General features: G+C 38.0%; 1 protein-coding gene across 2 annotated transcripts in view; it reads right to left on the bottom strand.

Moving 5' to 3' along the window:
- LOC120860529 (neuronal membrane glycoprotein M6-a) overlaps positions 1–14,697 on the bottom strand; it is a 251,228-nt gene that overhangs the window by 76,330 nt on the left and 160,201 nt on the right. The window lies entirely within an intron of this gene.

Here is a 14,697-nt window from a genome sequence, read left to right on the forward strand (position 1 = left end):
GATATTTTTCCCAGCATTCTTGATTCCAGCTTGTGCTTCATCCAGCCCGGCATTTCACATGATGTACTCTGCATAGAAATTAAATAAGCAGGGTGACAATATACAGCCTTGACGTACTCCTTTCCCAATTTGGAAGCAGTCTGCATTTCCATGTCCAGTTCTAATTGTTGCTTCTTGACCTGCATATGGGTTTTGTAGTAGACAGGTAAGGTGGTCTGGTATTCCCACCTGTTTAAGAATTTTCCACAGTGTGTCATGATCCACACTGGTAAAGAATCTGCCTGCAATGTGGGAGACCTGGGTTTGACCCTGGGTTGGGAAGATCCCCTGAAGTATTCTGGTTGGAGAATTCTGTGGACTGTAAAGTCCATGAGGTTGCAAAGAGTCGGACATGACTGAGCAACTTTCACTCACTTATTCACACAGTCAAAGGCTTTAGGGTAGTCAGTGAAGCAAAATAGGTGTTTTTCTGGAATTCTCTTGCTTTTTCTATGATACAACAGATTTGGCAATGTAATCTCTGGTTCTTCTTTCTTTTCTAAATCCAGATTGAACATCTGGAAGTTCATGGTTCATGTATTGCTGAAGCCTAGCTTGGAGAATTTTCAGCATTACTTTGCTAGCATGTGAGATGAGTGCAATTGTGATGTAGTTTGAGCATTCTTTGGCATTGCCTTTCTTTGGGACTGGAATGAAAACTGATCTTTTCCAGTCCTGTGGCCCTTGGTGAGCTTTCCAAATTTGCTGGTGTATTGAGTGCAGCACTTTCACAGCACCATCTTTTAGGATATGAAATAGCTCAGCTGGAATTCCATCATCTCCACTAACTTTGTAGTGATGCTTCCTAAGGCCTGCTTGACTTTGCACTCCAGTATTTATTTAACATGTTAATCCAGCTCTAAATATGAAGTGAATTTTTAGAAATTATCAAACTCTTCATATTTTGTTTTCACAAAAAGAGTTTTGCTATTGATCATTTTAGTCTTCGAATGAATGTGAGAATTATCTAAAACTATTACAGAAAATAAGATATAAAGCAAAGTTCTTCAAAAATACCTTTAAAAGTAGTAAATAATGTTTAACTGATAGCTTGTTAAGATAAATATATAGAAAATATTGTCTCTAAAACACACAGTTTGTTTTTCTTTTCAGTTAATTTAGTTAAATTTTAGGGAGTAAGGAAGGAACAGTTTAGTAAGTTTACATTATCATATCAAACATATTTGAGTTCACCTTATCTAAACAAGCACTCAAAAACTACCAAATGATTGCTGGAAACATACTTTGTTGGGTAATATATTTAAAGTAGGAATCCTATTAAAATCATTAATTATTAAAGAATCATAATGTACATGGGGAGATGAGCGTCTTAAGACACTTTACTACTGCACATTTTTAGATGATACCTGGAACCTATTAAAAATTGTGCAGAATTAGCATTACATGTAAATTATGAACAGACTTCAAATAATTTATAAATTTCAGTTAAAACCATTAAAATGAGTTCCTTGGTGGAATCTAGCGTCAAAGACCAGCAAGTGTTATTGCCAACTTCTTCAGCAGAAAAACAACACTAACTTTGTTTTCCCTATGAATGCCTCTGAATAAAAAGAAAAAATTAAAACATCTCAGCATTGGTATAGTCTGGGCCCTGGAAACATTTGGAGGTGGATGAATTTTGCTTCATACATATATATATACGCAGAGAGATAAGCAGCTATTAGATTAGGAAAAAATGCTTCATTTTTATTTTATTGTCATTGATTTTACTGTTTTAGTTTTTAGAAGAGTTTATTTCATGTTCATGTTTCTTTCAAAAACTGTCAAATGTAAAGGGCTTCCCAAATAAGCTGAAAGGGTGGCATTTTAAGTAGTGCCACGGAAACCCAAGAAAGGCATTTTAGAAGCAGCCTTCTAAATGTCACCAGCAAATATGAAAGCATGCTCAGATAAATGCATAAAGACCCAGACTGTGAGTTTATTCTAGTTTTCACCTTCAAGAGTTCAACTGCTTAATAAATACTATTGAACAGTCACTGGCTACTTCTACTCCTTTTCTTCCCCCAATCCTCAAATTTGAATATAATTTTAACTCTACAGTTGGAGGTCACCTGATCATTTCACTGAAATGGCTCTCCAAGAGGCCAGTAGCCAGTTATCACATAGACCTAAGTGGGGGTGGTGCAGGTGCCAAGTCGTGTCTGACTCTTTTCGAACTCATAGATTGTAGCCCGCCAGGCTCCTCTTTCCATGAGATTTCCCAGGCAAGATTACTGGAGTGGGTTGCTATTTCTTTCTCCAAGGGATCTTAGGGATCCAGGGGTTGAGCCTGGGTCTCCTCATTGCAGGCAGATTGTTTACCAACTCAGCCACCAGGGAAGCATTTTTTTCAGCTCCCTCATTGGGGGATTTCCACACGTGCTTTGATGTCTGAATGGTGTACTGCAATATAAAAATAATTCCCTCTACTCCTTCTGGGTGGGCTGGTCTGTGCCAGAGGAGCTGTAAATGCTCTATATATCATGACTTAGATAAATTTGCACAATGTCTCACTTACTTAAGATGTAAATTAAATACCCAGAAACATTTATGAAACTGATATACAGAATACATCAATAATACATGGTTTATCGGTGACTTTTTAAATATTCATTTCCCAAAACTGAGTTAAGCTGTCTACTTTTCTCTACATTATTTGATCCTCTTTGTACTGAATAGCTATGTTCACAAAATTCATTATTTTGATTACAAAAGCAGACACCAGAAAATAGACACTTAAATACATTTAGGACTGAGTTACTGGATGCTCAGTTCCAGTTACAAAATGTTTCTTGGAATAATCTTCCTGTAGAAAACAGTCTGAAAGCTAGATAAATATAAAAGCTGTAACAAAAGCAGATTGAAAGCCTCTATAAGTAATCGAAGCAGCTAAGACGTAAGGGACCAAGATCCTGGAGAAAAGTGTATCAAGAAAAGCCCTAAATGTGTTGATTTCACAACACGAATGATAGAAGCAAAAGACAGATCTATTTAAAGAGTTAAAGAGGAAAAAGAAAATTTTTCAAAAACAAAAACAGAAAAAGAGAAAACAAACTATAGGGTTTTTTTTTTTTTTTCTTTTTATAGTCACAAAAACCTAGAAGGAAAATGATTCCAGATAGAATCAGGGCAGAGAGAGGGCAAGGCTAAAGTTGGGGGTAAATCTAAATGAATATTAACTGATTTTTAAAAATTAAAGTTCTTTTAAATGTCAATTAAACTACAGAAGGAGTGCTGCTGCTGCTGCTGCTAAGTCGCTTCAGTCGTGTCCGACTCTGTGCGACCCCATAGACGGCAGCCCACCAGGCTCCCTCGTCCCTGGGATTCTCCAGGCAAGAACACTGGAGTGGGTTGCCATTTCCTTCTCCAATGCATGAAAGTGAAAAATGAAAGTGAAGTCGCTCAGTCGTGTCCGACTCTTAGCGACCCCATGGACTGCAGCCCACCAGGCTCCTCCGTCCATGGGATTTTCCAGGCAAAAGGAGTGAGGTATGTTAAACAAAGAGTACAAAGTCTGAAAATCTGTATATGTTTTCTTTAAGGTAGACTTAGATAACTTAAGAATGGCATGTTGTAATTTCTAGGGGAACCAATAAAAGAATTTAAAACAGGAATTAATGTTAAAAAAGTAATAAGGGGGAAATTTTTAAGAAATATTATTAATATAAAATAAGGCAAAAGGAGAAAAGAATGAACAAAGAGAAGTAGAGACAAATAGAAGGGAAGAAATGGTAGATTTAGACTGGACATAAATATATTATTAATTCACATAAACAAAAATGAACTAAGTACCACAAAAGACAAAGGTCAGAAAAGAAAATGATATGCTTCTTACAGTTTAAAAATATCCTTTAAATATAAGGACACAGAAAGATGAAAAATAAAAGGGCAAAAAAAAGGGTATAACATGCAAATACTAAACAAAAAAATCATATGATAATCCTGATATCAGACAAAGTAAATGTTAAGGTAACAGTTATCATTAAAGACAAGGAGGGACATTTCACCTGATTAGAGATTTAATCCAAAAGGGATGTAAAATATCCTAAATTTCTAGATACCCAATTAAGCAGCATTAAATATTGAATGCAATAACTGATTGAGTTAAAAAGGAGAAATAAAGAAGCACAAAATGAGAGTTGAAGAGTATAGCAGACATATGTTAGTAACTGAATGAACACTAACAAAAAAGCCAAGAACAGTACTCAAGAGATTAACAAATGAATAACCAAACTGACATACACATTCTGCAGGATATACATTATTATCAAATGCATATGGAACATTTACCAAAATAGGCCACAAAGAGAGCATTAAAGTTTCACCAGATGTCAAAAAAATAGACGTATATTGTGTTCTCTCACCAAAGTGAAATTGTTACAAATGAATATTTTTTAAACTAGGGAAAGTTTCTGAATATGTCAATTTTATGCAATATTTTCCAAATCACTTACGCCAAAGGAGAAATTTTTAAAAATTAGAATGGTATTCTGAAATAAATAATAATGGAAACGGGGCATATCTCAAAACCTCTGGTATGCACTAAATCTCTGTTACAGGGAATTTACGGTCAAAAATACATACATTTTAAAATAAAAAAGTTTTCAAGCCCATGACTGTGCATTTTTATTGCAAAGAACTCTAAATTGTTCAGCAGAATGAAAAGAAAAAGAAGGAAAAATAAGAAAGTTTGCCAGGGCCTCAGTATCTACTGTCACTGTTCCTTTTCTCTAAAGTGAAAGTGAAAGTGAAGTCGCTCAGTCGTGCCCCAGTCTTTGCGACCCCGTGGACTGTAGCCCACCAGGCTCCTCCGTCCATGGGATTCTCCAGGCAAGAATACTGGAGTGGATTGCCATTTCCTTCTCCACCTTTTCTCTAAAGTAAAGCCAAAAGCTTTTCCCGCACTACAGAGATGAAGACAAGAAATTAATCACCCATGAATTCTGATGAAAATCAGAAAAGGCATGAAACATCAGATTCTTTGCCACATACACCAAGTCTTCATGTGCTAACTCTGCTATCCTGACATACATTAAGTGTCTGCCTTTTTGAAACAGCATAACTTGAGACTATAGGCAATGCATTTATCTAGGATACCCATGGCAATTATTCATTAGTCAGCTAACGAATTTCATTGAAAAATGAAGCATACGAAGAGGGTTTTCTTGGGTCAGTTCCTCCATACTGTGTGTCAAGCTGCAGCTGTCCTTGTACTGGGCTTGTTTAATGTGCAAATTAGCAAATGACAAAGAGGAAGAACACGAGCTTTGTCTGAGTCATGCCTACTATGCTCCAAGCAGTCAGCTGGGTGCTAGAAGTACCATTATGAAGAAGAGAAGTCCCTGCCTCGATGGACCTGGGGTAGCTGGCAGGGAGAAGGCAGTCTTGCCTCTAAGATGATATGATTGTGTATTTCACAAAATCTTCTTAAAGAGGGAATGCCTGCATTATTGTTATTGCATGATACATAGGAATTATTCAAGTAAAGGAAGATAAGATTGGCAGAGAGCACATAAAATAGTTAAGAAACATCACGGTATGTAGAGACAAATGCTATCACTGTCGATATAAGCAAAGGGCGCACTGGATACAAAGTGAGGGAAGACAGAATCAGAGTCTGGAGACGTGCGTCACGTGGGGGCAGGGAGGGCTTCTTCATGCTCTTTATTCAGAGAGTGACATGGTGAGGTTTACTCTGGAGAGGGATCTCACTGACTGCTGGGTGGATGGTGAATTCAAGTCAGGGCCAGGCCTGAGGCACGGAAATTGGGTGTCAGCTTTAACAGCCTGAATGAGAGACACTAGAAAACCGTAGAAGGAAAAAGGAATCGGGGAGTGGATTTATCACCTGCTGAGTTAAAAGTGTACGTTTTGAGCAGTTCTAGACAGACAGGCTAAATTTTCCATATACTTAAATGTCCACATCAGCTTCCCTCCCCAAAGGCTTTCATTCAGGTTTGGACATGTACAAGATCTAGAGTCATTAAAGAGAGAAAATTAGTATCTGATGGGGAAACTGCTAAGAAAAACGAGGAAGGGAATCTAAACAAGACCATTATAGAAACACTTTCTGTAATCATCTTTGACTTTTTTTTTTAATTCCTTAGTAAGAAAGTATCTGAAGTTGTTTTGTTAATTTCTTACATACATCTTCGCAAGTCGCCTGTGTGTTAACCTGAATAGGTCAGACAACACTATGACCTAATCACTCTCAACCAACCTGGTGTGGCCTCTTGAAAGATCAAAATTAAATATTTATATTCTTATAGGTAAGTTTCTAAAATGTGAAACCTATCATAATTAGAATCAAACTTCTGATGCTCAGAACAGACATGTCAGAAACATGATTCCATTTGGAGCATGGACCCTTTTCACACTCATTTTTTTTCCCCACAAGGACTTTGTGTTTATATTCCTAAACCTATGCCAGATTATATTTGGTCTGAAAAGGTAGAGTTTCTAAGATTCACTAGATGATAAGTATATCTTTTGAAACCTTAAATATTATACATCAGAAGAGCTGAAGCTTTGCAAACTGATTTGAGACTAGGCCTATAAACTATTAATATATATCTAGATTACACAATACGCCAATATCTATAGATATGTAGATTATTAATACACTAACTGAAACAAAATCAGAAAGCCAGCCTTATTCATTTGCCTGATACCAATCAAGTCATTTGGCAAACTGCTAATGGCGCTAGTGGTAAAGCACCTCCCTGCCAATGCAGGAGACAAAGAGATGAGGGTTCGATCCCTGGGTTGGGAAGATCCCCTGGAGAAGGGAATGGCAATGCACTCCAGTATTCTTGCCTGGAGAATCCCATGGACAGAGGAGCCTGGTGGGCTACGGTCCATGGGTCACAAAGAGTCTGACACGACTGAAGCAACTTAGCACGCATGCATGCATGACTCATGAAAACAGTCTGGGTCATCTCTTGTCATGTAGACTGCAATGCTTAAACATATTTTTAAAATAGAAAGAAAGAAACCTATAACATAGTGTGTTTTTCATGCATTTTATAGTGTTGCCGCTGCTGCTGCTAAGTCGCTTCAGTCATGTCCGACTCTGTGCGACCCCATAGATGGCAGCCCACCAGGCTCCGCCATCCCTGGATTCTCCAAGCAAGAACACTGGAGCAGGTTGCCATTTCCTTCCCCAATGCATGAAAGTGAAAAGTGAAATCGAAGTCGCTCAGTCATGTCCAACTCTTTGCGAGCCCATGGACTGCAGCCCACCAGGCTCCTCCATCCATGGGATTTTCCAGGCAAGAGTACTGGAGGGGCGGCCATTAGTATTAGACTAAACTAAATATTAAAGCACCAAATAAGGGAATATGAAGTGGGAGGATGATCGTTATGTCAAGCCAACAGCTTTCAAATATATAGTACTGTGTTCTTTAGATCCTGTCTTTAATAATTCATGTCCAGAAAAAGTTTCTTCCTTCTGCTCAAATAATGAACAGAGAGTAGCACATTATGTCTTAACTCCCACAACAGCAGGGTTCTACATGACATAAATACTTATGATAAACATATATGTAAAAAGTGATGAGTATCACCAAATCACAGTTCTGGTTTGTTTTTTGTTTTTTTTCTTTTGCATCTTTAAGTAAAACATCATGGTTATCTGGACAGGAGTTCCTCTTTTTAAATCATTCTTCTGAAACTATTTTAGGACAACTTTCCCCCAACTAATGGGCAATATGAGCTATAAGAAGGAGACAGTTGCTCCAGCAGTTTATTCCCTCCACCTCCTTCTGGTCTAACTATTCTCTGGGACCTGCCATTTAACACGTGGCAGACAGGTGAAGTTTTCACAGCCTTAGCCATTTTAGTATGTGTGAAAGGGTCAGATCCCATAACTACACTCCTGTTAAAAATGTCTATGGACATTTATCCAAAGTACATCTGTTTCTAACTTACTTTTCTGTTGGCCCAGTACACGATTTCTTGGAAATACTGTGGACATGCACAACCGATTGCATTGTAGGTGACTCTGCAGAGCTCCTGATTGAGTCAAGGAGGCTAGCAATCCATCTACCCAGGTCACATTAATGAAGTTCTGTTTTCATTCGTTAGCATTTTACACGACTGAGTGACTTCCCTTTCACTTTTCACTTTCATGCACTGGAGAAGGAAATGGCAACCCACTCCAGTGTTCTTGCCTTGAGAATCCCAGGGGTGGGGGAGCCTGGTGGGCTGCCATCTATGGGTTCGCACAGAGTCGGACATGACTGAAGTGACTTAGCAGCAGCAGCAGCAGCATTTTACTTGATGACTTCTGTGTATCAGTCACTATGAGCTCAGAAGATCTGGAAAGCAGAATTAGTCATAATCCTTGACACCAACTAGATTATAGGAATACAGGAAGGTGTTGGTTAGAAGGTAAGATTAAGGAAAGCTTTTCTAGAACAGGCAAACTTTGCACTGAGCCTTGAAAGATGAGTTGGTGTTTTATGGGTGACAGAGAGTAAGAGGAGAAAAGGCTTCAGAGTGGAGTGTGTCACCATGGGAACTAAGGTTGGATGATTAGGGGTCTAGTATGTTCTGGAAGACATGGGAGTTGGATGCGGTGATGAAGGGATCAGTCAAAGAAAGAACAGAGTGTAGAGTTATGTTGCAAAATAATGAGAAGTCACTGAAGGATGCTTTGCAAGAATTTTATGGATGGATGTGCCATGAAGAGATTAACGATATAGTCCGGTCAGAGATGACAAGATTTGACTTATGACCATGGCAATGGGGAAGGGAAGCATGGCCATCTTAAAAGATACTGAGAAGTTAGACTCCATGAAACACTGAGACTGGCTTCATGTTGAGTTTGAAGACAAGAATCTCAAATGATTGACAATGTTTGTCTTGAGCCACTAGGCTATGGTAGAACCATTCACTGAATTTGAAAGGATAAACACATTACATAATCTTCAAACCACAGCAGAAGCATGGGGAAATGAGCAGTGTAGCCTGTCCATGGAAGAAGTGCTGTCCTCGGGGAGGGCGGGGGGCGGGGGAGGGAGGTGGAAAGCTGTCAGTCTGATCAAGGCAGTCTTCACTTCTAGCCACTGGAGTGACCTGAGGCAACAAATCTACCCTCTCCAGATTCCTTTGTTGTAAATTGTTAGATCAGATAATACACAAGAGCTACTGTCAGGTTTCAGACACATATTACTTATTTTAGAACACCCAGCACAAGCCTGAGACATAAAGGACAAAGTGCTTAGAGAATAGTTTTTACTTTCCTTTTTTAAAACTGGAAAAGCATAAGAAAACAGAAGCATTTTGCCTTCTCATCAGTAGCATCTTTCTGAAAATGAATAACAATTTGTGAGAAGTCAGTACACAGTAATACATTATATGAAAAAAGTCTTTAGAAAATGCTAAAATGAGTCAAATCTGCTAGCTTTAATAGTTTAATTCCAAGCATCTGATTATTATACACATGAAATATCAAACTGGACAGCACTGTATACATGTGAATTTCTACTTAAGAGCAACTGGCAAAGGGCATCAGCAAGACACTAGGGAGGATATGGCAAATTACATCTAGAAATAACCATTTTTGTAGATGCTAAAAAGAACATTGAGAATGTTCCTTTATAAACAAGGAAATGTATAACAAGGAGCATTTTTCAGTGATAGCTCCCAGGCTTGGAACAGGATGAAAATCCTGGTTTATAAAAATAAATATGAGATAATGAGCACACCTTCCTGGTGCTCCGTTGGGGCACAGCAGGCAACGCAAACTCCACACACATCCAGTTTACCTCCAGCCTGTAGGAGGCAGCCAGCTTTTTACTTCGCCCTTTAAAAGCCACCAAGACATGAAGTTCTCTTTCCAGTTTCATGTGAATTTATACAAGGCGGTTCATCTGTTCCATTTATAAGTTGATCAAAGGCACAAAAATGGCTAGACTCTTTGACAGTAGGAAATGGGTTTTGTTTGTAACGTATGACACAAAACAGACAGTTATACTACAAAAATAGTGTTGGCCAAAATGAAATCTCTAGGCCATACATTCGGTCACTCATAGTACCCGTCAGATACCAGCATAGCAAGAGTGTGGTGGTTCTGCAGGCTCTTCAAGGTATGAGGGTCTCGCTGTTCAGTGTCTGAAGAAAATACCCAGTTATTTAATGCTTGTGGCTACACGGATTTTCTGGAAGTGGTTATCTGCTTCTTGACAATCATTTCCTCTAGAAAAGGAGTGATTTTGTGACTTTGATGCATGGCAGTAAAAAAAATAGAAGATGCAGGAATACAGCATGACAGGAAGTCAAGACAATGACTTAATCATAAGTAGATAATTCTTCAAGAAAACCTAGCATTAAAGATAAAAGATCAAGATGATAGGCTATCAGCTCTTTTAAATAAAAAGTGTAAAACCCTCTCTGTACCCATCTTCTCCTTTTTGATAGATGGACAAATAATTTTTGTTGTGAATTTTGAGGGTCTTTTATTCTTTCTTGAAAAAGACTTCAAGTGTACCCTGGCAGTCTACCTATGCCACTTTAAAAGACAACTAAGTTTACTTACTGACAGATTATGAGTATAAATTGCTATTTGTTTGAATTGAAAATTTATAGACATACATGAATCTATTAACGATTGTTATCTCAGAAATGAACCTTGGGAATTGGGGAGAATAAAAATGAGACTGTTAAATTTTGTCTGATATCTTTTTTATAGCTTTTGAAATTTTAACATGATTGTGCATTATTTTGTAATAAAAATTTTATTGTCTCTAAAATATGAAGAATTTGAATGGAGAGAGACAGCAATTCTCTCAGAAGAAAAGAATTGTATTCTTTGGAATACAACTACAAATATACTTTATTTTATCTAAATCTAAAACAGATTTTTCACGAATCAAATTGACCCGTGTATATTTTTATACCTTTTGACAGTTTCATAGTAATTCCCAGGAGCAAATTACTGATACTGAATAACAGGTTGAGGACACTCAACACAGTTCAGTTCAGTTCAGTCACTCAGTCATGTCCGACTCTTTGCGACCCCAAGGGCTGCAGCATGCCAGGCTTCCCTGTCCATTACCAACTCCGGAAGCTTACTCAAATTCATGTCCATCGAGTCAGTGATGCCATCCAACCATCTCATCCTTTGTTGTCCCCTTCTCCTCCCGCCTTCAATCTTTCTCAGCATCAAGGTCTTTTCCAATGAGTCAGTTCTTCACATGAGGTGGCCAAAGTATTGGAGCTTCAGCTTCAATATCAGTCCTTCCAATGAACACCCAGGACTGATCTCCTTTAGGATGGATTGGTTGGATCTCCCTGCAGTCCAAGGGACTATCAAGAGTCTTCTCCAACACCACAGTTCAAAAGCATCAATTCTTTGCCGCTCAGCTTTCTTCACAGTCCAGCTCTCACATCCACATATGACTACTGGAAAAACCATAGCTTTGACTAGACGGACCTTTGTCGGCAAAGTGATGTCTCTGCTTTTTAATATACTATTTGGTTTCTCACAGCTTTTCTTCCAAGAAGCAAGCATCTTTTAATTTCATGGCAGCAGTCATCATCTGCAGTGATTTTGGAGTCCAAGAAAATAAAATGTCACTGTTTCCATTGTTTCCCCGTCCATTTGCCATGAAGTGATGGGACTGGATGCCATGATCTTAGTGTTTTGAATGCTGAGTTTTAAGCCACCCTTTTCACTCTCCTCTTTCACTTTCATCAACAGGCTCTTTCGTTCTTCTTTGTTTTCTGCCATTAGGGTGGTGCCATCTGCATATCTGAGGTTATTGATATTTCTCCCAGCAATCTTGATTCCAGCTTGTGCTTCATCCAGCCCAGCATTTCACATGATGTACTCTGTATATAAGTTAAATAAGCAGGGTGACAATATACAGCCTTGATGTACTCCTTTCCCAATCTGTAACCAGTCTGTTGTTCCATGTCCAGTTCTAATGGTTGCTTCTTGACCTGCACACAGATTTCACAGGAGGCAGGTCAGGTGGTCTGGTAGTCCCATCTCTTTAAGAATTGCCCACAGCTTGTTGTGATCCACACTGTCAAAGGCTTTGGCATAGTCAATAAAGCAGAAGTAGATGTTTTTCTGGAACTCTCTTGCTTTTCCATGATCCAACAGATGTTGGCAATTAGATCTCTGGTTTCTCTGCCTTTTCTAAATCCAGCTTAAACATCTGCAAATTCATGGTTCACATACTGTTGAAGCCTGGCTTGCAGAATTTGAGCATTAGTTTGCTAGCATGTGAAATGAGTGCAATTGTGCGTTAGTTTGAGCATTCTTTGGCATTGCCTTTCATTGGGACTGGAATGAAAACTGACCTTTTCCAGTCCTGTGGCCACTGCTGAGTTTTCCAAATTTGCTGGCATATTGAGTGCAGCACTTTCACAGCATCATCTTTTAGGATTTGAAACAGCTCCACTGGAATTGCTCAACTCAACAGAGACATATCTATAAGATATCTGAGAAAAGCACAAACTAGTAATGGAGCATTCCTTGGGAAATTGTTCTCTCTCTCGCACTTTTTCATATTATAGAACTCTGAACTGCTTTACAAAAACATATTTAAATACTCTGAGGTTGATGAAATGTGATAAAAGTTTTAAGATTAAAGTTAAGATTCAAAGATAGATTAAAAACTAGAGGACAATTATAGAAAAAGGACATATATTGTCTATACAAATTGATCCCATACAGAATATTTGTAAAATTATGGCTTCATAAGTAGTGAATAATTTAGTCAATAAATGCAGATGAATAGATAGAACATGACAGAGATAGAGATATATATCAAGATACTTGCTTGGGGGTGAAAATATTAAAAAATACTACTCTTAAACTGGGAGGTGCTCATCTAGGTATGTTGGGAATGTAAACAGTAATGATGGAAGATCAAAATATATATGAGCATTAAAGATATTAAAAGCTTATTTTATAGCAGGGTCCTGCATTAAGACAACTTATATGCATTGTTCTTTTGTCAGTCCTTAAGTCATGTCCAAATCTTTGTGAACCCATGGACTGTAGAAGCCACAGCTCAATGTCCATCCTCATCCCTGTCCTTTATATGCATAAACTCTAGCAAAAACATATTAGGAAGTATTCATCCTGTCATACTGAATTCAATGACAAAATACCTCAAGGAAAGAAGTAAACAACTATTCAACAATTCAACAAATCCCACACTGAATATGGTTAGGCACTAAAATCACAAAAATCACCTAAGGGTCCATTATTACAAACACTAACATGCTTGTAGACAGTATCAGCTCAGTAATTATGTGTTGAATGAAAGAAATAAGATTACTATTCTTGGGGGCTTCCCTGGTAATCCGCCTGTAATGCAGGAGACCCCGGTTCAATTTCTCGGTCAGGATGATCCTTTGGAGAAGGGATAGGCTACCCACTTCAGTATTCTTGGGCTCCCCTGGTGGCTCAGCTGGTAAATAATCCACCTACAATGTGGGAGACCGGGGTTCGATCCCTGGGTTGGGAAGATCCCCTGGAGAAGGGAAAGGCTACCCACTCCAGTATTCTGACCTGGAGAATTCCATGGACTGTATAGTCCATGGGGTTGCAAAGAATCGGACACAAATGAGCAACTTTCACTTCATTAAGATATAAGGCCTTCAATGTATATTTCAGATAGGCATTAATTGGTAAAGCTTACAATTTTATTTTAATTCTAACAAATCAGGAGATTTTTCGAGGGAAACCTGACAGAAAGGAGATTTTTGACAGATTTCTGAGGGAAACCTGAGAGAAAGAAGGAAATATCTGACAGAAAAAAAGGAGATGTTTGAGGAAAACCTAACAGAAAGAAGGATATTTCTGACTTCTGACAGAATGAAGGAGATTTCTAAGGGAAAACTGACAGAGAGAAGGAGCTTTCTGAAGGAAACTTGACAGAAAGAAAATTTCTGAGGGAAATCTGACAAAAAAAGGAGATTTCTGAAGGAAATCTGACAGAAAGAAGGAGATTTCTGAAGGAAATCTGACAGAAAGAAGGAGATTTCTGAAGGAAATCTGACAGAAAGAAGATTTCTGAGGGAAACCTGACACACAGAAGAAGCAGCATTCTGATAGAAAGAAGACTTCTGATGCAAAGATTTCTGACAGAAAGCAGACTTCTGAGGAAAATCTGATAAAAAAAAGGAGAGTTCTGACAAAAAAAATCTTCACACTTCTATTCAATTTTTATATTTATGTTGGATCATTAAGTCAATGGTAAAGTTCAGACTTTGGATTAAACAACCTGGCAATGTATTATTCTACAATTAATAACATAGTGATAATTTTTTACATAACTGCAATACTGGAACAATGTTTCCCTCTCCCAGCAGAAGTTTAAAGATAAGGATTATGTTCCTTACATTAATTTAACATTTGTGCTATATTAACCTGGTAAATATCATCCAGAATTTCTACTTCATGGAGTCTAGTGTTCTCTGAGTGTGCTTTGAATTTCTCATGCATCTTAGGCTCACCAGACATCTAGTGCCTTTGATCAGTTTGCTAGTTTTTAACTGATTCCATTTAATATTATTAACACTACCAAAGAAATATAGCCACAAGCATCTATAACTGGTATTAATAATATATGATATTTTGCTAATATATGACCAGTTTACCATGTTTTTATTTACTCACTCATTTACCTTTTATTC

Source organism: Oryx dammah, unplaced genomic scaffold, assembly GCF_014754425.2.
Source record: "Oryx dammah isolate SB20612 unplaced genomic scaffold, SCBI_Odam_1.1 HiC_scaffold_11081, whole genome shotgun sequence".
Taxonomy (NCBI): Eukaryota; Metazoa; Chordata; class Mammalia; order Artiodactyla; family Bovidae; genus Oryx; species Oryx dammah.